Below are 24,177 nucleotides of genomic sequence, written 5' to 3'. Positions count from 1 at the left end.
GGTATGCGATGCAAGATCTTACATTGGACATTTCTTATTTTGATTAAATGTTATAACCATGACGACTTCACTAGTGAAGAAATACCATACCACGGGCATTCGTATTGGGGGATATATATTGAGAAAAAATGGCATAATATATTGAGCATATAATAGGGGGTAAATGGTTTTTATATTAGCAGGTATAAAAGATGGAGCTCAAAGTTAGTGAAAAGATATAAACATGTATAAAAAATGTTAACGAAAAATGGATATCTAAAATATCTAGTTAAATTAGAAGATTTTTAAATTGGGAAGGAGTATTAGGTTCGTATTTATAGGGTGTTAAATAATGTGATTTTTAGAGGCATTTTCCAATATGTAGTCAACTTAAGGGTATTGTTTAGTGTGCCATGAAAACATGTGATATATCATAGGTTCATTGAGTGAAGCCCCTGTGCTTATAACTCATTATTAGCCCCACTAATTGTTCGATCATTTTTTCTACATATGGGTTTTCTCTCTCTTCTGGAGCAGCTAACTTGGTTGGATTAAATATTCAAATTTTCAGACAAATTAACCCATGTTCTCTTGTTAACCCTTCTTCTTTGTCTTCCAGGTCAATATTTGGAGAGGCCGCACCTGGTTATTGTCCTACCCCTAAACTAGGGTTCTTAGAGTTTGATTAGATTTGAAAAATGATTGTATTTTGTGAATTTAGTTCTCGACATTTTAGCTTTTTTAAAATTTCAAATGTTTAGTAAATACTTTTGACTCGAACCCTTATCAAGACTTTTGGTCGTATATGGGAAACCTATTGTAATTATATCTATTGGAAAATATGAACATATATTAATATATATATTTACACCATTCAGTATATGCAATGTCACTTGAGTTTAACTGTTTAATTTTGTAGAACATGGTTCAAAATTTAATTTCCAACAATCTTTATTCAACATTCTTCTCAACAATGTAATTTGATAATTTATCAGTTAATTATTTTATGTGGACCTTTTGGGTTTCACAATGTAAAAAAATTATTCTTCCTATGTTTTATATATTGGCTTTGTTAACAGGGTCAGTCTTGACCAAAATATTCATGCTCCCTGAACACAATTCTCTTATGACAAGGGTTAGTTTGAAGTTTGGCTTTGTTGTACTAGCCCTATGTTTTTAGCAGTGTAAATGTAATCATTCTTGGAAACAATCTCAGAGTCCCACGAGTATTATTTTCTTCATATTATTATATGTATTTTTTAGTTTAACTTTCCTCCCAAATATCTTAGCTTCGAACATGTCCTAGAGACTTCAAACATGCTTTCCAAACCCTAACAGGTTCTTGATATTAACAGGTTCTCCCTTAAAAGGGTTACACCAACTATATATTTTATTTTATTTCTAGAAATGATTATACAAAATAGTAGTGACTCATTTATATATATTTGGTATTTTGTTTTCAATCATCTGTCTGCAAATTTATTTACTTATTAGTCTGGTGGAAGAGGGTGGGCCTAGTCCAAGGCTTACCTCGCTTCTTCCAGTCCTATTATTTAGAGCTCAAAACTATCTCTGGTTGTTGGTATTTATGTGGCTAGGCCTAGAGACTATCTAGCTAATTATAAGAATTAGTTATTCTATTATTTTTGTTTCATATCAAATCACAATCAAAATTTTACGATTTAACATAATTATAAAATAACAACCACAAAAAAACCATTTACACCTAGAAGGAAACAAAACCTAAAACAAAAGTTACACAAAATACTTATCTGTTTTAAGTCAACTAGGCCACCACGAAAACCACAAAGGTGAAAATATTTCTCCATCCAACCAATGAATACAAGTAGTCTCTACAAGAACTTTCCTCGAGCCAATTTCACTTCCAAAACATTTTTCTTGGTAGGGACCAGACTAGGTCCACCTAGGGCTTATCTGACCACACTAGGTAATTCCTACAATTTCACAAACCTCACAGGTCTAACTGGGAATTCCACTAGCCAACCAACTCAAGAATTCATTTTTCCTGGTAGCGTCGTGCCTCCCTCAACAACGTCTTGTTTGAGGTATCAATTGTTCACCTTTAGTTTCCTCTCTTGGGCCTCCTCTAACTAGGTTCTAAGTATTCCATCACACCCTCTTGTCTCCCTTTTACCTAATTGAGATGATTTATCTCTACGGAGAGGAATAATTATCTACTAACTATCTAGAAAGTGAAATTTGCATTTAGCATATTTTCCCTTTGTAATTTCCATGGCTGATCCTGAAAAATTTTATTAATTAAATTTAGAATAAAATAAACATTTATGTTTATTATCTATTTATACCATGCCTTCTATATGGCCCAAAGTCTACTAAACCATTACAATAATTTAATAAATTAAAATATTTACACTTCATTGAGGGGTATTACATTTCTTTATTATTTTACTCAAATATTTTAAAATTAAAATATATTTATAAATTTAAAGAAAAGTTAATTTGAAAAAATAAAAATAAAAATAAATTTAATTTAACTCCTGACCAATTTTATTAATTAAATTTAGAATAAAATAAACATTTATGTTTATTATCTATTCATACCATGCCTTCCGTATGTTCCATAGTCTGCCAAACCATTTCAACTAGCATTTGCACCAAATGTTACAAAGGAAACATCGTAAGGCATAAATCTGTGAAGAGTAGTGAAATATAGAAGATCACTGAATATAAAAGATAGTAAACAAAAAACATGGCAAAATATTGAGATAGAGTAAGAGTAACTCTCTAAGTTTTGAGGACAAAGAGAGACTAGGGAATACTTCTAGACTTTCCAGGGCTTATTAGTGAGAAACAGTAAGAGTAACTCTATGAGTTTTGAGGACAAAGAAAGACTAGGGAAATGCTTCCATATTTGTCAAGAGTTGCAGAATGGAGAAGAGTTGCAAGATAGTAACCATGAACAACTCAAATGCTCTATAAGGGTGCCTCTTGAAAACTAATCTGGAATTGTCATCTTAGAGATTAGGCACAAAGTCTAACATAGAATTCATTTGACGTCTTGCACAAACAGATCTATGTACCTACTTGGGAAATGGCATCAAAGTGTCCTCTGCAAGTAGACTTTTCATACCGTAATACCCAAAGAAATGCAACAATCAAAAGTGATAAGTAAACACAAATCCCTATGAGACAAGACCAAAGATAGTCTCTTCAATCAAATTACTGTAAATGGCTCTTTCTAATTCACACTCTACAATTTCAACATAATTTTGCAGTTGCATCAACAGAACTTTAGCCAAGTCCTTTGCTAGTTGCATGCTTAGAAATGTGATTAACATAAACATAATTTGAACTTGGGGTACAAATTCACTTTAAGGGTTTAAGTCGAACCCTGTTTCCACATAATTTTCCTGACTCATTTTATTCACTATATAATGCATAAAACCAAGTCAATAAAATAAATTTCTTTTTTAGATCTAACAAGATATCCATTTTCGAATTCAAGCTTATGTGATCCATAACTTGTTAATATATGAAAATTTTCGGAAAAAATCACATTGAAAATATTTAGTCGACATGTTTTGAACTAGCCAGTGTGGTTCATCATCAAGACAAGATGAAGAGAAAGATCTCAGAAGAAGGCTAAATAGGAAGAAAGGTCAACCTAATGGCTATATTTGACTAGGGAGGGAAATTAAATTGTTTAATTAATTAATTAATTAATTAATTATTGATAAATTATTATTGTTAAAATAAACTTAAACAACTATATTGGACTAGGGGAGGGAATTATTTAAATAATTAACAATTAGTAAAGATTTGTTTATTTAATTTATTTATTCATTCCTTTATTTATTTACTTATTATTATTATTTAATTATTATCCGACTTGGAAAAAATAATAACTAAAAAAAATATAAACAATGATAATGAATCAATAAATAATAATATTCATGGAAATTAAAAATAAATTAAATGAAGAGGTAAAAAATAAATAAATAAATGAATGAATGAATAAATAAATAAAAATTATATAAAAAATGAATAAATATTAAAATAAAAATACCAAAATAAATAAATAAATAAATAAGAATAAATAAAAATGAATACATAAATAAATAAAAAATATAAAAATAAAAACAAATAAATAATTTTTTTTTCTAAGTAAAATTGATCTATTTATAAATACATAATGTACAAAGAGGCTCTGGCCTCAGCGGTACTGGGTCAGTTGTATGACCATTCTGAGCATCCAACCTTGAAATCGTGACTGCCCCAAATGGGGAAACCAGTCCAAGCACAAAATTAGGAAAGTTCAAGCTACCCGCACAGGGGCTATAGTTCCATAATTCAAAAAATGTAATCAAAACACTGTATTTTTAAAACTTGACTCAGACTTTTCCACTGTAAATCGACAAGTGGGAACAAAATTCAAAAATTTTGTCACCCAAGTTGGAGATTAAAACAGAAAAAGACCTGACAGGAAACAAGGATCAAAATGACATATAATGAAACTAATCAGAAAATGGTTTATGGCTCACCACATAACCTGGAAAGCAGCTGCAACGTGTCTTCTGTTGGCTCTTCCTCCACGATCGAACACCATCCGTAATCCTCAGAACCAGTGTTCTCTGCATGTCCGCCACCTGCACTATCCTCAATTTGGATGCCCTTATCCTTATGGGTAGATTCGCTTCCTAGCATTTGTTGTGTGTTGCTAGATGGGATGCCCTTGTCTTTTGGATGGAAACTGGAGCTCGGCTCCCCTGGAGTGAAGTTGAATGGAGGGTCCTGGTTGAATTCCTGGCTGAGCGTTGGTTCAAGACTGGAGGGAGGGACTTCCTTGAAATCCCCCGTGATGGTGACAATTATGCACGGCTTGTTCATGGGGCTTTGGAAATGGAAGTGTGCTTGTTGAGAGGTAGCAGTGGTCGCTACGTGCTAGGGGATGCCTCTGGAGTGACGAGCCTCACTGGTACTCAATCTTCCACAGCCGCTTCGAGTGTCTGGATACTTGCCAAGGGAGCGGGGATTGGAGAGGCTAAGGGAAGGGGAGACTGAAGAGGAGGATGAGACAGAAGGGAGCCAAGACACAGGACAAGTGGCGCCACCTTGACTGCCACTGCGCTTGCTCCTCATTCTATGACGATGTCGCATGGTTTTGAGAGTGGGAGACTGCTGAGAGCGGATGGAAACAGGGTCAGGAATCAATCCAGGAGCTACAGGAGGAAAGAGGTAGGGGTCAGAGGAAATCACAATCGGGGCAGAGGAAGGAGCTGAGACCTCAGAACGCAGGTGGCAGAGAAGGGACTGGGAGTAATGGTCACCATTGCCCAAGTTGACGCAACTTAAGAGTCTGTAGCGTCTTCCAGTGGCTGTGCGAAGGCTCGGCTCAGAGGCAGAGGGATGGTAGGAGCAATTGAGAGGCTGAATGGGGTAATGAGGATGACTCTGTTCCATATCTCTGGACTTGCAGGGAATGTCTTGATTTTTCCAGTTGGTTAATGGCGTCGGCCTGAGAGCCAGGTCTTTCAATAAGATCACACAAGTGAAGGCACAAGTGGCCATACGGATGGGCCGCCTGCTTACTCTCTCGCACATTAAATTCCTATCTACCACCCACATCTGGGGAAAAAACAAATAAATATTAAAAGTGAATAAATAAATAAATAAATGATAATAATGAAAATAATAATAGTAATAAACAAAAATACTGATAATGAATACAAAAATAATACTACTAATAAAAATTAATAAAAAAACTTGTGGGGTGGCCATGGGTTCACCCCTGTCCCCTATTGTTGCAAACCTGTTCATGGAAGACTTTGAATCCAAAGCCTTATCCTCAACTGCTTTTAAACCTAAGCTTTGGAAAAGATTTGTTGATGACACTTCCTCCATATGGCAACACAGGCCTGATAAGTTAGATAGACTTTTTGAGCATCTTAACAATCAATGTAACTCCATAAATTTTACCATGGAGTGAGAAGTTGATGGTTTCCTTCCTTTCCTTGATGTCCTCATTTCAAGGAAAGCTGATGGATCTTTCTCCGATCAGGTGTATCGAAAAAAGAATCATACTCAGCAGTATCTTCATGTGAGTTCCCATCATTTTCCAACTCAGAAGATAGGTGTTCTTAGCACGTTAGCCACTTTTGCTTTAAGGATTTCATATGAAGACCACCTTTCTAAATAGAAGTCCCATCTCCTTAATGTCTTTGTCCAGAATGTTTATAGTAGGCAGCGGGGTGTTAAAGCTTTCCTCAAAGCTAGTAAGGGCCCTAAGGTTAAGACTGACACAATTGATCATCGTTCAGGAGTTCACCTCCCCTTCATCCAAGTGATGAGAGATAAGATTGCGAGAATCCTAAAGAAGCATAATGTCCCCACAACCTTTAGACCCCTCAACACCACTAGAAGATCCCTAAATTTTGTCAATGACCAAGTGAACCCTATGGATTTGAAAGGTGTTTATGTAATCCCATGTTCATGTGGGATCTCATACATTGGCGAAACGGGTCAGTCTATTAACCAAAGGATTAAGGAACATGCTGCTAATATCAAGCACGGGAGGACTAGATCTTCTGCTTTGGCAGAACATGTAGCGAAGACCAAACATCATATATGCATTGAGGAGGCTAAGGTCATTGCAAAGATTTCTCATTTTCATCACCGCAAGTTTAGGGAAGCCATTGAAATTGAGAGGTCTTCTAATAATATTAATAGGGATGACGGCTAGAAAATTAGTAGCTGTTGGATTCCCGCCCTCTCTTCTTAGTTTTTCTCCTCTTTGTCTGAGCTTTTTGATCCCCTTTCTTATTGGTTTTATGTTCTTTTCCCCCCTTTTTATTCTTCCCTATTAATTTTCATTAAAGAGGATTACCCTCTCTTTTTATTTGTTTTATTAATTTTTATTAGTAGTATTATTTTTGTATTCATTATCAGTATTTTTGTTTATTACTATTATTATTTTCATTATTATCATTTTTTATTATTATTTATTTATTTATTCACTTTTAATATTTATTTGTTTTTATTTTTATATTGTTTATTTATTTATTTATTCATTTTTTTGTATTTTTTTGATATTTTTTTTATTTATTATTTTTTTACCTCTTCATTTAATTTATTTTTAATTTCAATGAATATTATTACTTATTGATTCATTATCATTGTTTATATTTTTCTTTAGTTATTATTTTTTCTAGGCCGGATAATAATTAATTAATAATAATAAGTAAATAAACAAAGGAATGAATAAACAAATTAAATAGACAAATATTTACAAGTTATTAATTATTTAAATAATTCCTTCCCTTAGTCCAATATAGTCATTTAAGTTTATTTTAATAATAATAATTTATAAATAATTAATTAATTAAATAATTAAACAAATTAATTTCACTCCCTAGTCAAATATAGTCGTTTTACTCTAGCTGTTAGGTTGACCTTTCTTCCTATTTAGCCTTCTTCTGAGATTTGTCTCTTCATCTTGTCCTGAAGATGAACCGCACTCGCTGGTTTGAAATGCGTCGACCAAATATTTTCAATGTGATTTTTTTCCGAAAAACTTCATATATTAACAAGATATCCATTTAATAAATTTAACTTACAATTGTTAGGTTACAAATTGACAGCGTTAGAACCAAGGCTAAGAAAATGAAACAATATGAAACTGAATGAAGAGGCATTCATAGAAGAAACATTTGATATTATAATGAAAAAGAGAAAAACACATATGCAAGATAATCACAAAAACCAAAACATCTAGCACTATATATATATCAACAACACAATCATAGGGACAGAGTCCTTGGAAGACAATGGTGAGTAACAATTGTTATGCAATCTTATTCATGAAAATCTAGGAGGGAACAAAGCACTGCAAGAAAATTCCTTGAAGCCTTTTATAAACAACTAAAGAGAAATCATAAATGGCTTGGAAAAAGTTAACAAGGTAGAATTGTTATGCATCTTATTCATGAAAATCTACGAGGGAACAAAGTAGTGCAAGAAAATTCCTTGAAGCCTTTTATAAACAACTAAAAAGAAATCATAAATGGCTTGGAAAAAGTTAACAAGGTAGAACTATTGACATCCGGCTTTTTGTGTCAGCTTGAGCTTGTTGTAGTTCACCATTCATAGTCTCAGTAACCTGAAGTTCAGCTTCCATGTTTGTCATTTTGTTAATCAAGCCTATATGTTGCTGCTCCGTGTTCTTAACTCACCTGAACTTATTGAGCATTAAGTCTTTAATTAATTAATTAATTAATTAATCATTTAATTAATTAATTATTTATTTATTTATTTAATGATGACTATTGTTTTGACATTATATAAATAAGTTTAAAGTTATGGGAAAATCTTGGGAAAATAAAAAGAGCATTTCGCGAAAGGGAATGCTAAGAATCCATAAATAAGAGTCCCAAACTCCTGAGTAGATTTATTTTCCAAATTTGATGCATTCAACTCCAAAAAAAACTAAAATTTCACCAATGTCTCAAATAATTGTTCTACGTAACTTTAAACTAAAGTGGTGAACTCTTAAGAGTAAATCTTTGGCTTATCAAATTAAGAACAAATAAAACAATTACAATGTCAAAATTTCCAATTCAAATGTAGATGCCACTTGAAGAGGTGATACACACAACTCATCAATAAAGTTAAACTAGAAAATTGTACATTTTCTCTAAAATACATGTAGTTGTAAAATAAATACTTTTAATGGTTTATTTATTTTGCTATAATACAATTAGTTTATTTTAGAAAACATATATCAATCATCAAAACACATAAGTAAGATGAGGTATTTAATCAATTACTAATAATAAAATCATCATTAATATATATATATATATATATATATATATATGTATATATATATATATATATATATATGTATATATATATATATGTATATATATATATATATATATATGTATATATATATATATATATATATATATGTATATATATATATATATGTATATATGTATGTATATATATGTATATATATGTATGTATATATATGTATATATATGTATGTATATATATATATATATATGTATGTATATATATATATATGTATATATATATGTATATATATATATATGTATATATATATATATATATATATATGTAAGTATGTATATATATATATATATGTAAGTATGTATATATATATATATGTATGTATGTATATATATATATGTATGTATGTATATATATATATATGTATGTATGTATATATATATATATGTATGTATGTATGTATATATATATGTATGTATGTATATATATATATATATATATGTATGTATGTATATATATATATATATATGTATATATATATATATATATATAGATATATATATATATATATATATATATATATATATATATATATATATATATATATATATATATATATATATATATATATATTTAGAGACAGAGAATATTTATCTTATGGATAGTTTGATCCAAGCAACTGACTTAGTGTGAGTAATTCTCCATTCAAGCATAGTTAGTCTTCTATGAAGGTTACTGACTAGTAGTTCTATGAGACCATCAAGGAAAAGGGAACTAGTATGAAAACTTGTATATTACTCATTCCATTCTAGTTGATTCCAAGACCAACTAATATATTGACTACATTACTATGAAATGTTTAATGAAAACTTGCGAGAAGGTTAAATTTTTCTCCTAAAAATATCTCTGATAACACTACTAGTGCAATATATTGGATACATTCTCTGGAAAAGAAAGGGCATGCAATTTGCAACTCTCCTGCAACCATGAAATAAACGAAACATGAAATGTTTAAGGTTAAATTTTGCTCCTAAAAATATATCTGATAACACTACCAGTCTCATTTATTGGATACATTCAATGGAAAAGAAAAAGGCATGCAATTTTCAACTCTCCTACAACCATGAAATAAATGAAACATGCAGGATAAAAAATGAAAAAAGGTCGTTGAGATGGCCAGCTGAAAAAAGGAGCTTAATGTCAAACTTATAAGCATAACTCACGCTGCACGCTTAGGAATTTCGTCAGCAGAAACATAATTTGAACCTAGGGTACAAATTCAATTTCAGGGCTTAAGCCCAACCCTGTCTCCATAGAATTTTTATGACTCGCTTTAGATCTAGCAAGATATCTAATAACAAGATTTATCACTATACAACGCATAAAACAAAGTCAATAAATTTTTTAGATCTAACAAGATATCCATTTAATAAATTTAACTTATAATTGTTAGGTTACAAAATGACATCTTTAGAACCAAGGCTAAGAAAATGAAATGATAAGAAACAGAATGAAGAGGCATTCGTAGAAGAAACATTTGACATTATAATGAAAAAGAGAAAAACACATATGCAAGATTATCACAAAAACCAAAATCATAGGGACAGAGTCCTTAGAAGACAGTGGTGTGACAATCTTATTCATGAAAATCTATGAGGGAACAAAGAAGTGCAAGAAAATTCCTTGAAGCCTTTTATAAACAACTAAAACAAAACCATAAATGGCTTGGAAAAAGTTAACAAGGTAGAACTATTGACATCAGGCTTTATGTGTTAGCTTGAGCTTGTTGTAGTTCACCATTCATAGTCTCAGTAGCCTGAAGTTTAGCTTTCGTCTTTGTTGTTTTGTCAATCAAGCCTCTAAGTTGCTGCTCCTTGTTTCCCTGAATAACTGCCACTTGAGCATGCATTCTCTGCAACTCTTACAGGGTACTAGCATGTTCCTCTCTTAGAGCTACATGTGTTGCACCCACCCTTTGGTTATCCATCACAAGCTTTTGTAACTCTTCATGTTGACCTGCCAATCTCCATTCCAGAAGCTCAATAGGAGGTAATTGATCCAAAGGATGTGGCCTTAAAGGATGATGGATAGCTGGACCAAAATGGTCAGGAACCATGCCAGGTTGTCTTGCATGTGATTGTGGCATGTGTCCTCGACCTACCATTTCTGTAAAGGTACTGCATTGTCTAAACTATTAGCTCTGATATAACTGTGGTTTTTGAAGGCCAGATATAAGCTTGGTCGTATTGATTATGCTCAAAAGAAAGCTCACAATGGTCATCTTCCTTCTTCTACTTTACTCTGCTTACTCTCTTTCACCCCCACTGCCTCTATTTTTCCTCTAAAACCCAACATAAACCCTTGTTTCCTCAGGCCCCGAGTGGAAATCCTAAACCCTCATAAAGCCATGTCCACATGACCCCGCGCTTCCATAACCCATCATCACCTTTAATCACAGTCGTTGACTTTTCCCCGCTGATCCAACGGCTCCCGTCACATCAAATAAAATGACTTGCGCAATCATAATCCCTGCCGCCCGATCATCTCCACCGGAGATCCAACGGCAGTCGCTCTCTCCGTGCTCGAAAAGCGGTGGAACGATAGCGCGCAATGGAGAGTGGTTTTCCTCTCTCCTCCGCCACCACGCGTCATGCGCTGAATGGGATCATGCACATCCGTCCTTTTACCACCTTATGCCTTGAGGCGGTCTGATTAATACCACCTACCACTAAAACCTCCATTCTCGCCCGATAAACACCGCGTGCCTTTGTCGCTCGATCACCATTGGATCTGTCCACCTGAGATCCAATGACCCACAATCATTCCGCTCTTGCTTCTTCTGATACCCTCTGCCAAACCATCCCCGTCATCTATCCTCCCGATCTGATGGCTAATCTTGCTCCTTCGTCCAACTCGTCCATTTGCCACGCAGTCCACATCCCCTGATTGTTCCATGCACCCGAAGGATGAAGGCGATCGGTCTTCCAGTACCATTTGCAGTTGCTCCTCAACCACCATATTTAACAAACAGTATGGCTGAGGAGGAAAAGGAAGGAGCACGAACAGATAACTGCATTTAACAGTTATTGGGCCTCATTGATATAAGCACTCCAGCTGCCCGAGAGGACAATAGAGCAAAGGAAAAAAATCAGATTCATCCACTAAAGCAAGCAAACGCACTCAGAAGCTCCATCAAGCAACCAAATGCAGTTGGTGGTCAATTATGACCCCTCCATACCTAGAATGGCCAAGTGCATTTGTATTGAAACTCTATATATACCCAGAAACAAGATGTAATCGGGGTTGATGGTTGATGTTTTGATGTAAGGTTCAACTTCTGGAGACTGTAACTATTTTGACACTTGCAGCGTCTCGTCTTCATTTTCAGATAATACAAGCTTCTTTTGTTGTTAATTGCTCACTTTCCATTTCTCTTTTCTTCTAAGCTATCCCTGATATGCTGTATGCTTGAACTCTTGATGTTTAGCATTAAAGTAGCTGTCATCCTATCTCTGTGTTGAAAACTTGTATGTATCATGGCATAAGTTATTCAGGTTCCTCTTCATCTAGTGCCAGAAAGTTGTCATCCTATCTGTGCATTAGTAGATTAGATTTGCGGACTTCTTTATTGGTTGCAGCCGGCCATCACATGGTCTTGTGCATCTGCTGGTGTGGTCAGTATTCTCCATATTCACCTAATCTTAAAACTGTGAGTAGTTGGTGGTCTAAAGCCTTGTAGTCTAAGGGTGTTCACGCATGTCTAGAGTTAAGCAAAGTAGAAGTGGTTATCTGGCTTGGACAAGCTTCATTCCTTCCATTCATCCATTTGCAACAGTAAGTTGAATTTATATGTTACCAAGCATCTTCGAGCTACAACCTAGGAGAGTTTCTTGGAATCCTAACATAATTGGCACCATTGCCAAGGAGAGGAGATTGAAGCTCAGCTTCCTTGGGAGAACGACACAGTTCCAGCTTTGATGATAGACAAAGTTTGGACACATTTCTGGTTGTAATCGTCTATCTAGCGACTCCACATTACAGTTTTGGCTCAGTTTGTGAGGCATACTCAGAGAAATCCTCAAAATTCACCAGTTGACCCAATGCCTGACCCTGAGAAGATTGTCTAGTAGAGGAAAACATCACAGAAAGGAGCATCAGGATGAGGTAAGCCTAAAAATCTTATGTATCTATGCAAGAGAAGATTATAGCTGAGAATGTATAGTTTGAAGATATAGAGCCTAGCATTGTTAGTGAAGAAATACCCTCAGAGATTCATAAAGCTCCTTGTTCATTCAGTTCCCCTTTGGATCTCAGTCCAAAGAAAGCCTCCCATACAGTCCATCATATTCCTTTGTCTCTGTCATCTATTTCACTGCTCCCTACCGTTCAAACTACCAGTATCCTTCCACCTACCCCAGTCATGGCAGGCCAACAAGCACCCACAAAGATGGAAAGAATCATAGCTGCTAGGTATGGACCCCTGGTCTTGCATGTTTCTTTGAATGCCATGCCTAAGTTCACTGATAAAGAGGGAGTAACAGCTGAAGAACACCTTGAGTCTTTTTATAGTTATGCTGATAACTTAGATATCAGTGAACATCATGTGTGGATGAGAGTGTTTGTCTAGAGCCTCGATGGTGTGGCTAGAAAGTGGTTCAAAGAATTGACCACTAGGTCCATAGCAGACATTGAAGCATTAGATGATGTATTTATGAAACATTGAGGAGATTAAAAAGACCTGCTATATTACCACACTGAGTTTGGAAACCTCAAGAGGGAAAATGGGGAATCATTGTCTGATTTTAATAAAAGATTCAATCATATGTACAGTAAGATACCAGCAGAAGTAAAGCCTACCCCCACCTCTGCCAAACTCACCTATTCCAATGCTTTTGATTCTGATTTTTTCTTGCTTTTGAGAGAAAGAAGATGTGCCACTCTAGCTGAAATGCAAGATGCAACTTTAGAGGTGGAATCTAATATCATGGCTGTAGAGAAATTTAAGGGTCATGCTGATAGAAGGAGGTAGAGAGGTGAGGCTTCTTCTTCCTTTGCTTCATCTTCAGAGCCTAAGTTAGACAAAATGGCTAAAATGATAGAGTCATTAGCTGTTGAAATATCCAAGCTAAAGGTTGAGTAGAGCTCTGGAAAGGCAAGGCTTTCAAACACATTTGCTCCAAGAAATCCAAATCCATTCAGAAGAGTAAATGAACAATTGTATATTATTCAGAGGGGTAAAGAAGCCGGTGAAGAACAAAAGGTTAAGGCTCCTTTCCAAAACGTGGTCATGGAGGGAGAACAGTTTGAAGAAGAGGATGAAATTCATTGCATGGAAGATAAGGGCAGTGCTTCCTTTTTGACATTGGATGCCTATGAAGAATCATTGCTCCAGGACTAGACCAATCAAGAGTGGGATAGAGAAGTTGTTCTGCAGACTGATGAACAACAAAGGTATAATTTGAGGTCAAGACCAAGCAATGTCAAGGAGAATCCTACCCAAAGAGCTGTTGTCCCAACAGAGTAGCAAATTAGCAAACAGAATAGACTAGCAGTTGATCCTATCATCCCTAAAGCACCAGCTCAAGAGGTAAGAGGTCTTGATAAGTCCCCTTCCCCTTTCAGCTTTGAATCAGAAGTCCAAAAGTTAAAAATATATGTACCTCTGATAGAACTTGTAAAGATCGAAGTTTTTAGAAAGCCTATCCTTGATGCCCTTGAGCTAAAAGCCTCACAAGCATCTCATGACTATGTAAATTTTCAAGATGATAAGCCTACAGTTGTGCTCAGCCCAATGACTGAATCCTCTGACAATTGCTCCCCATCATTCTATGTCTCCTTGACCATTCATGATAAAACCCTCCATAACTGCTTGCTGGACACAGGGGCCAGCCACAATCTGATGCCCAAAGCTGTCATGGAAGAGTTAGGCCTTGATATCACCAGACCGTATCATGATTTATTCTCATTTGATTCAAGAAAGGTAAAATGTCTAGGATTAATCAAAGACTTGGCCATTACCCTAACTCAGCTGCCCATGAAGAGCATGATGATGGACATTGTGGTAGCAGATGTCCCTCCTAAGTTTGGCATGCTTCTGTCCAAAGGATGGATTAAGAGGCTAGGTGGAACATTACAAAATGATTTATCTTATGCCATTGTCCCAGTTTTTGGAGGGGAGAGCAGGAGATTGTATAGAGAATCACAACTGGCATACATCATCAGTGATGAGAAGAATCCTTCTAATCATCCCATTTATGCTGTGGACACTGATTTTGGGGCATGTATTCTCCAAATTGAAGAATCTCAAAAGGCCTCAATGCAGATCAAGAAACCAGTGAATCAGGCTGTGGAAGGAGAAGGAACATAGGTTTGGGAGATGTTCTTTGATGGAGCATGTTCAAGGGAAACTGCAGGAGTAGGGGTGGTGCTGATATCTCCAGAACAAGAAAGCACACATCTGTCTTTTAAGCTAGCTTTCCAAGTCACCAACAATATAGCAGAGTATGAGGCTCTGATATTGGGCCTTAACGCAGCTAAAGATAGAGAAATCAGAAGCATAAAGGTGTTTGGAGATGCTGATCTCATCATTCAGCAAGTGAACAAAACATTTCAAGCAAAGCACCCAAGGCTGAAAGCATATAGAGATGAGGTATGGAGACTTAAAGATTCTTTTGATAGTTTTTGTATCTCATACATCCCTAGAGTCAAAAATCAGCTTGTTGATTCCCTTGCTGTGTCTGCTAGCATGTTTATCCCTCCCATGCCTCCCAGACTAGTTTATGAAGTTTAGATGAAATATAGACCATCCTTGCCTGATAATGTCTAGCATTGGAAAGTTTTTGAAGATGATGATGAAGTGAATAGGTTTCTGCAAGTCATTGATGAATTCTCTGAAATGAAAATTGATCAAGAGAATGAAGCCTTGGAAGAAAGTCCCCAGTCCCAGCTTAGAAACAAAATTGGAAAAAATAGCATTGTCCAACTACCCAACAATCATATACCTAAAGGCCTAGTTCCTTTAGAAAAGTTGTTTGACCAGAATGATGTGCCTTATAAGGCTGCCCAAAAAGAAGACCAATCTGCAGTCCATAGGCATAATTTAGGGAGCTTAGATCATCCAAGATATGTAAATCTATCCACCCATATATCTGTTGCCCAATGTTTTGAGTACTGCAATTTAATGAAGCAATTTGTTGATGTTTTTGCCGGGGAATATAGTGACTTGAAAACTTATGACAAATATATCATCCAGCATAAAATTCCCTTAGAGAAAGACACCATCCCTTTCAAGCAGAAGCTAAGACCAATAAATCCTTTACTCTTCCCTCTGATTGAAAAAGAAATCAAGAAATTACTGGCTGCCAAAATCATAGTCCCTCTCAGATATTCAAAATGGGTAGCCAATTTGGTAGTGGTAAGGAAGAAAAGTGGAGAAATCAGGCTCTGCGTTGATTTCAGGAACTTAAACAAATGCTCTAAGAAAGACAATTATCCTCTACCCAAGATGGAGCATTTGCTGCAGAAGGTCTCAGGAGCCAAAGTGATGTCTTTCTTGGATGGATTTTCAGGGTATAACCAGGTTGTTGTACATCCAGATGACCAAGAGAAGACTGCATTCACCACTCCTTGGGGCACTTTTATGTATTCCAAGATGCCTTTTGGGCTGATGAATGTTGGAGCCACCTTTCAGAGAGCTATGGATATAGCATTTGTGGGAGAGAAGGATAAGTTTGTCCTTGTCTACCTTGATGATATAACAGTGTACTCCAACAACCATCAAGACCATTTGCAGCATTTGAAGAAAGTGTTCCTGAAGTGCAGAAGGTTTAGGATTTCAGTCAATCCTAAAAAGTCACAGTTTGCTTTAGAAGAGGGTAAGCTGTTAGGACACATTGTTTCTGCTACAGGTGTCAAAATTGACCCAGAAAGAGTAAGAGAAATACAGACCTTGTCTGCCCCGAGATCAAAAAAGGACATCCAATCCTTTCTGGGCAAGATAAATTTTGTAAGGAGGTTTATCCCTAATTTCGCAGAACTTGTAGAGCACATCACCTCCATGGTGAAGAAGGGGTCAAAAATCAAATGGACTGATGCAGCAAGAAAATCTTTTGAATCCATCAAAAGGGCCATTATGGAAGCTCCTACTTTGGTCAGCCCAGATTATAGCAAGGAGTTCCATATATTTTCGTTTGCCTCTGATGACACCCTTGCAGCAGTTTTGATGCAAGCAGATGAGGAAGGTTCAGAGCATCCAGTGGCATTTTTCAGCAAAACCTTAAGGGATGTTGAGCTGAGGTATGATATCATTGAAAAACAGGCATATGCCCTTATCAAATCTTTGAAAGCTTTTAGAATTTACATTCTACGTTCCAAGGTAATTGCATATGTGCCCTCTGCTTTAGTTAAAGATTTCCTAACACAACGAGATGCTACTGGAAGATGGGCTAAATGGATTGCAAAACTGATTGAATTCAACATAGAGCTGAAGCCCACCAAGATAGTCAGAGGTCAAGGCCTTGCTAGACTAATGGCTGAAGAAAATTGCAGAATGCTGGACATAAATCTCCTAAGCACAATTTCAGAAGATGGTTAGACAAGAGAGGAAATAGTTGAACCAAGGCAAAACCAGTCATTAGCAGAAAGTTTAGCTTCTTGTGAATGGTACTCTGCAATAGCTCAATTCTTACTGAAGCTAGAAGTGCCTCCAGGCCTAAGTTCAATCCAAGCTAGGACTGTCAAGCTCAGGGCAGCTAAATATTGCATTCATGAAAAACTGCTCTACTGGAGGGACCCCTCTGGAATTCTTCTAAGGTGTCTGGACAAAGAACAATCCATGGAGGTTATGCAGCAGTTTCATTCCAGCATATGTGGAGGGCATAATTATTAGAAAACTACAGCCCACAAGATCATCATGGCTGGTTATTATTGGCCCACCTTGTTTGTTGATGTCTTTTCATTTGTTAAATCTTGTGACAGGTGCCAAAGATTTGAAGGAAAACAACAGTTGAAGTCCCTGCCCTTAAAACCAATACATGCCAGTGGCCCTTTTCAGCAGTGGGGTTTGGATTTCATAGGGGAAATTAATCCACATTCCAATGCCCAAAACAGATGGACCTTAGTAGCCACTGCTTACTTCACTAAATGGATTGAGTCCATCCCTACCAGAAAGGCTGATCACCATGTAGTCATGAAGTTCTTAACAGAGAATGTCTTCACTAGGTTTGGCTGTCCACATAAACTAGTCACAGACAATGCAGCAGCTTTTAGGGCAAAAGAGTTGGTGGACATGTGTGACTCAATGGGCATTAAGCTAGTTCATTCCACCTCCTACTACCCTCAAGGAAATGGTCTAGCAGAATCTTCCAACAAGAGCCTGATAAGGATAATTAAAAAGCTGTTGGAAGACAACAAAAAGAATTGGGATTCTAAGCTCAAATATGCATTGTGGGCTGACAGAGTAACCACTAAGAAATCCATAGGGAATTCTCCATTCAAGCTGGTATATGGCACTGAGGTTGTATTCCCAATTCAGTTAACCCTCCCTGTGGCAAAATTCTTGCAAGAAGAGTAGAATGAGGAAGAGGACATGGAAAAAAGAATCACTGATTTAGCAGAAGTACATCAGATCCGAGAACAGCTAGTTGAAAAGTCTGCAGCACATCAGGGAAGAATCAAGGAAGCCTTTGACAGGAAGGCAAAAGCAGATAACTTTCAGGTTGGAGACTTGGTTCTTAAGTGGGATGCACTGAAAGAGAAGAAAGGTAACCATGGGAAGTTTGATGCTCTATGGACTGGGCCTTTTATCATTTCTCAGATCCAGCGAAACAATACTTTCATGTTGCAAAGTATGGAAGGAGAAATAGTTTTTGATGGCCCAGTTAATGGGCAATTTTTGAAAATTTATGTTGTTTAAGGTTTTCAGGCCTTAAAGTTGTAAATATGTTGTTTTATTAGTTTTAGTGTAGGCTCAATTAGACTCCATGCCCAATGGAACATTAGGAAATTTTGCTGACCTGGTTTTCGTAGGAAAGGCAATGATCTGCAGTTCTTGAGACCTCACAGGGAGGATCTCATCCCCAGAAGGAGCCAGTGTTAGCTCTGCTATAACTGTGGTTTTTGAAGGCCAGATATAAGCTTGGTTGTATTGATTATGCTCAAAAGAAAGCTCACAACAGTCATCTTCCTTCTTCTCCTTTACTCCGCTTACTCTCTTTCACCCCTGCTACCTCTGTTTTTCCTCTAAAACCCAACATAAACCCCTGTTTCCTCAGGCCCCGAGTGCAAAGCCTAAATCCTCATAAAGCCGTGTCCACATGACCCCACACTTCCATAACCCATCATCACCTTTAATCATAGTCGTTGACTTTTCCCCGCTGATCCAACGACTCCTGTCGCGTCAAATAAAGTGACTTGCACGATCATAATCCCCGCCGCCCAATCATCTCTACCGGAGATCCAACGACAGTCGCTCTCTCCGCGCCCGCAAAGCGCTGGAATGAAAGCGCATGATGGAGAGTGGTTTTCCTCTCTCCTCCACCACCACACGTCACGCGCTGAATGGGATTGCGCGCATCCGTTCTCTTACCACCTTATGCCTTGAGGCGGTGTGATCAATACCGCCTACCACTAAAACCTTCATTCCCACCCGATAAACGTTGTGTGCCTTCGTCGCCCGATCACTGTTGGATCTGTCTGCCTGAGATCCAATGGCCCACGATCATTCCGCTCTCGCTTCTTCCAATACCCTATGCCAGGTCATCCCCGTCGTCTATCCTCCCGATCCGACGGCCAATATTGCTCCTTCGTCCAACTCATCCATTTGCCACGCAGTCCATGTCCCTTGACTGTTCTGTGCACCCGAAGGATGAAGGTGACTGGTCTTCTAGTACCATTTGTAGTTGCTCCTCAACCACCATATTTAACAAACAGTATGGTTGAGGAGGAAAAGGATGGAGCATGAACAGATAACTGCATTTAACAGTTATGGGGCCTCATTGATACAAGCACTCCAGCTACCCGAGAGGACAGCAGAGCACAGGAAAAAAATCAGATTCATCCACTAAAGCAAGCAAACACACTCAGAAGCTCCATCAGGCAACTAAATGCAGTTGGTGGTCAATTATGACCCCTCCATACCTAGAATGGCCAAGTTCCTTTGTATTGAAACTCTATATATACCCAGAAACAAGATGTAATCAGGGTTGATGGTTGATGTTTTGATGTAAGGTTCAACTTCTGGAGACTGTAACTATTTTGACACTTGCAGCGTCTCGTCTTCATTTTCAGCTAATACAAGCTTCTTTTGCTATTAATTTCTCACTTTCCATTTCTCTTTTCTTCTAAGTTGTCCTTGATATGTTGTATGCTTGAACTCTTGATGTTTAGAATTAGAGTATATGTCATCCTATCTCTGTGTTGAAAACTTGTATGTATCATGGCATAAGTTATTCAGGTTCCTCTTTATCTAGTGCCAAAAAGTTGTCATCTTATCTATGCATTAGTAGATTAGATTTGCAGGCTTCTTTACTGGTTGTAGCCAGCCATCACATGGTCTTGTGCATCTACTGGTGTGGTCAATGTTCTCCATATTCACCCAATCTTAAAACTGTGATTAGTTGGTGGTCTAAAGCCTTGTAGTCTAAGGGTGTTCACGCATGTCTGGAGTTAAGCAAAGTAGAAGTGGTTATCTAGCTTGGACAAGCATCATTCCTTCCATTCATCCATTTGCAACAATAAGTTGAATTTATATGTTACCAGGCATCTCCGAGTTGCAACCTAGGAGAGTTTCTTGGAATCCTAACATAAACATAATTGAAAATTTTCATAAATTAGATGAGAATAAACCATTTTCTAAATAGCTTGTCACTATTATTCTATACCACTATCCAAGGTGTTATAACTAATATTCTACACCACTATCCAATGTATTACATATATTCTCTCCCAATATCCAATGTATAACAGATATCCTATCCCACGTATAACTCTCAGATGTATTCTATCATATGAAAACCGAGATGAACTAGGAAATTTCATTCAAAGCAACCAATATTCTATTGAAAATACCTACCATTGCAAAGAAACCATTAAATTCTATACATTCAAAGAAAAATGACTTGCAATGTTAGTTGAGCCTCAGATATTAGTAATTGTAAGAAAACCCTAGATCATTTTAGCACCATATCTCAAGTAGTCATAGGGACAGAAAGTTGTCATACAAACAACATCAATCCAACAAGAAACATGGATTTATAAATGCAAAAGGAAGATTAATGAAGAACCTGGGTAGATCCATTCATTGGTGACTGTGAAGCAACATATTGAAGAATATCAATGAATCTGGATTGCATATAAATTGTAGACTTCTTCCAATAAAGAATGATCATGTCTCCTTCCCTTATCTTTAATCCAAGTAAATTCCTATCAATATATGTCTCATGTTATGCTACAAAAGGTTTAATGAAAGGTTCATCCCTGGAAGATATTGGCCAGTGACAAATGTTGTGCAATCTTGTTCATGAAAATCTATGAGGGAACAAAGCAGTGCAAGAAAATTCCTTGAAACCTTTTATAAACAACTAAAATGAAATCATAAATGGCTTGGAAAAAGCTAACAAGATAGAATTATTGACAACAACCTTTGTGTCTCAACTTGAGCTTGTTGCAGTTCACCATTCATAGTCTCAGTAGACTGAAGTTTAGCTTCCATCTTTGTTTTTTTGTCAATCAAGCCTCTAAGTTGTTGCTCCTTGTCGCCCTGAATAGCTGCCATCTAAGCATTCATTCTTTGTTAATTTTTGTGTCTTCTTTGTTAATTTTTGTGCCTTCCACGACAAAGACAACTGCACCAGATTGGGAGTATAGGGATGTAGTTGGTACGGTTGAGAAGAGTTGTTTCTACTCCTTGTGAGTGAGTAATCCATGGAGTGGAATGAATACCCTTACTAAATATAGATAGATCTTCGATGGCTGACTATAGCTCCTCGATGGGAAGAATTCTATTAGCACCAATAGTGTTGAACGCACCATGAACCTTTACCTGTTTGCATTTACATTTACAACTTGGATAATTCTATGGATCCTGGGATTACAAGGTACTTACTCCACACCTTGTTCGACATTTAGTGCCCCCTTCACTAATCTCTGGGTTAAGAAAGGTGCAAGGAAGTCCTTTCCATCAAGAGAACAGTGGTAAGGAACACTTCTTCTCACATCCAAAGGAGTTGCAATACCACTCGCATTATAAATCTAGTCCTTTCCTAGCCTTGTAGGCCTCAAACCACTCTTGTTTATGCATGAATTACATATTTTGTACAATATGTATGTGCTTGTGAGAAGCTACCCTCAATCAAAGAAAAATGAAAGGGATTTCTAAAGACCTGTATATCAAAGTTGAGTTTCAAGTGCGAATGGCAACCAGAGGCTAGAGAACAACAGAAGGGATTTTGAAGGCCCAGTTATATCAAGGGTCGGTGAAACTAGCTTGGCAAAATGATTCATGCATGCAGCCTGAGACAAACAATAGATTAGAAAAGTTCAAGATTGAACTTCAACCTATGTTGGAGACTTATACAGAAGAAATTGCATTTGAAGAGGCCATTGTTGCAAGTGTGAATGGGAACCAGAACCTTGAGAAGAATAGAAGGAATTCAAAAGGGTCATTTATATCCAAGGTAAGCAAAAGTAGCTTCTTTTGCATCCATTGACACACTAATAATTGAATTTTAGAGTTTATATTTTTTTGTGATTTGATTCATTTTTACTATCCAATACAAATAAGACTGAAATGTAGAACTAAAATCTAAAAATGGGGTTTCATCTTGTAGAAAAGGACTCTTAACAAAGGGATGTTGGTCGTTTGTTGTTTCACAATGGGATTTAGATTTTAACATTGAATACTTCCAAAATTTTTACATATTTGTTTTTCAGGTTAGGTATTTCATAGTTGTGGATTTATGGTGAATTATTTAAAGCAGGAGAAAACATGAAGCTTGACATTTTTCACTCGCTGGTTTTTATAAATGATCCCGAGAGAAAAGCGGATCAGAGAATTCTATGTGAGATGAGATGGCTATCCATGATATTGGATATTCACACACAATACCACTTTTGGAATCTATGGGCAGCATCGGTACTAGACTTTGAAACCACCAATGGTTTTTCAGCAGGATCGTTAGAACCTGGAAATTTCTATTCTTAGCTGGATATTGAAACACTCTGTGGACTTCCAATGCAATCATCTAAACGTTAAATGAATATTTGGCAAAGTTTGTAGTTTAGTAGCTTCGCTACATTTGGAGATTTCTAAATGTGTCCACGCCTGTGCTTAATTGGATTTTAATTTATTTTTTGTTGTGATAACATTTCTCCTGGATATTGTTTTGATTTGTTGTGGTTATCAATATAACGTCAAACATTTTCGGATTCTATATGACTTTTAATATAAGGGGGGGAATTTTCCAGGCTGAAATCCATTTACACTTTCAAAAATATATTTAAAAACAAAACTTATAATGAAAAAAAATAGGCTAATCCACATGAAGATGATCCCTAAAAGTCCCAACGCATCCAACTAACATGATATCCTAAGCATAAACATTTTGAAATAGATGACCTTGATACACATCATTTAGAAGCAATTTTCTAGACTGAAATCCATTTACACTTTCAAAAATATATTTGAAAACAAAATTGATGATGAAAAAATAGGCTAATCCACATGAAGATGCTCCCTAAAAGTCCCAATGCATCCAACTAACATGATATCCCAAGAATAAATATTTCGAAATAGATGACCCATACACATCATTTAGAAGCATTCTAATCTTATTGTACTTCGATTTATGTTTTTAATTATAGGAGTTTGAAGGTGCTGGCATTGTGGAATGACATTAAGCAATTGCATCTGACAAACCAAGTCAAACACCATTGAAATTGAAACAGATGCAAACTCCCAAAAAATACATGCAGCCAGGTGCTTACACTATGAAATGACATAGAATAATCATATCTAACAAACCAACCGAGACACCTTGAAATTGAATCAGAGGAAAACTACCTAAAATTGGTGACAGCCAAGTACTAACACCATGAAATGAGATAGAACAATCGCGTCCAACCAACCAACTCAGCATGCACCTTGAAATGGGTGCAACTTCTCTAAGATTACTAGCCTCATATTAGGGATAAGAAGTAGAACACCAACATAAATCATAACACAGAATCTTAGGGCCAGCCAACATCAATCATAACAAATAATATTAGGGCTCCTTAATAATATAGATCAGAAATAAAGCCCAACATCAATCATATCAGACAAATTCTTTCTGTATTGAAAAACCCAAATGGATGCAACTATATCCCCAAGCATTCTAGCGAGGGCTAATTGAGAAACAGTTTGATGAT

Source organism: Pinus tabuliformis, chromosome 5_2, assembly GCF_031772625.1.
Source record: "Pinus tabuliformis cultivar Carrire ecotype Pingquan chromosome 5_2, CPIR1, whole genome shotgun sequence".
NCBI classification, from domain to species: domain Eukaryota; kingdom Viridiplantae; phylum Streptophyta; class Pinopsida; order Pinales; family Pinaceae; genus Pinus; species Pinus tabuliformis.
This window is presented reverse-complemented; position numbering follows the sequence as displayed.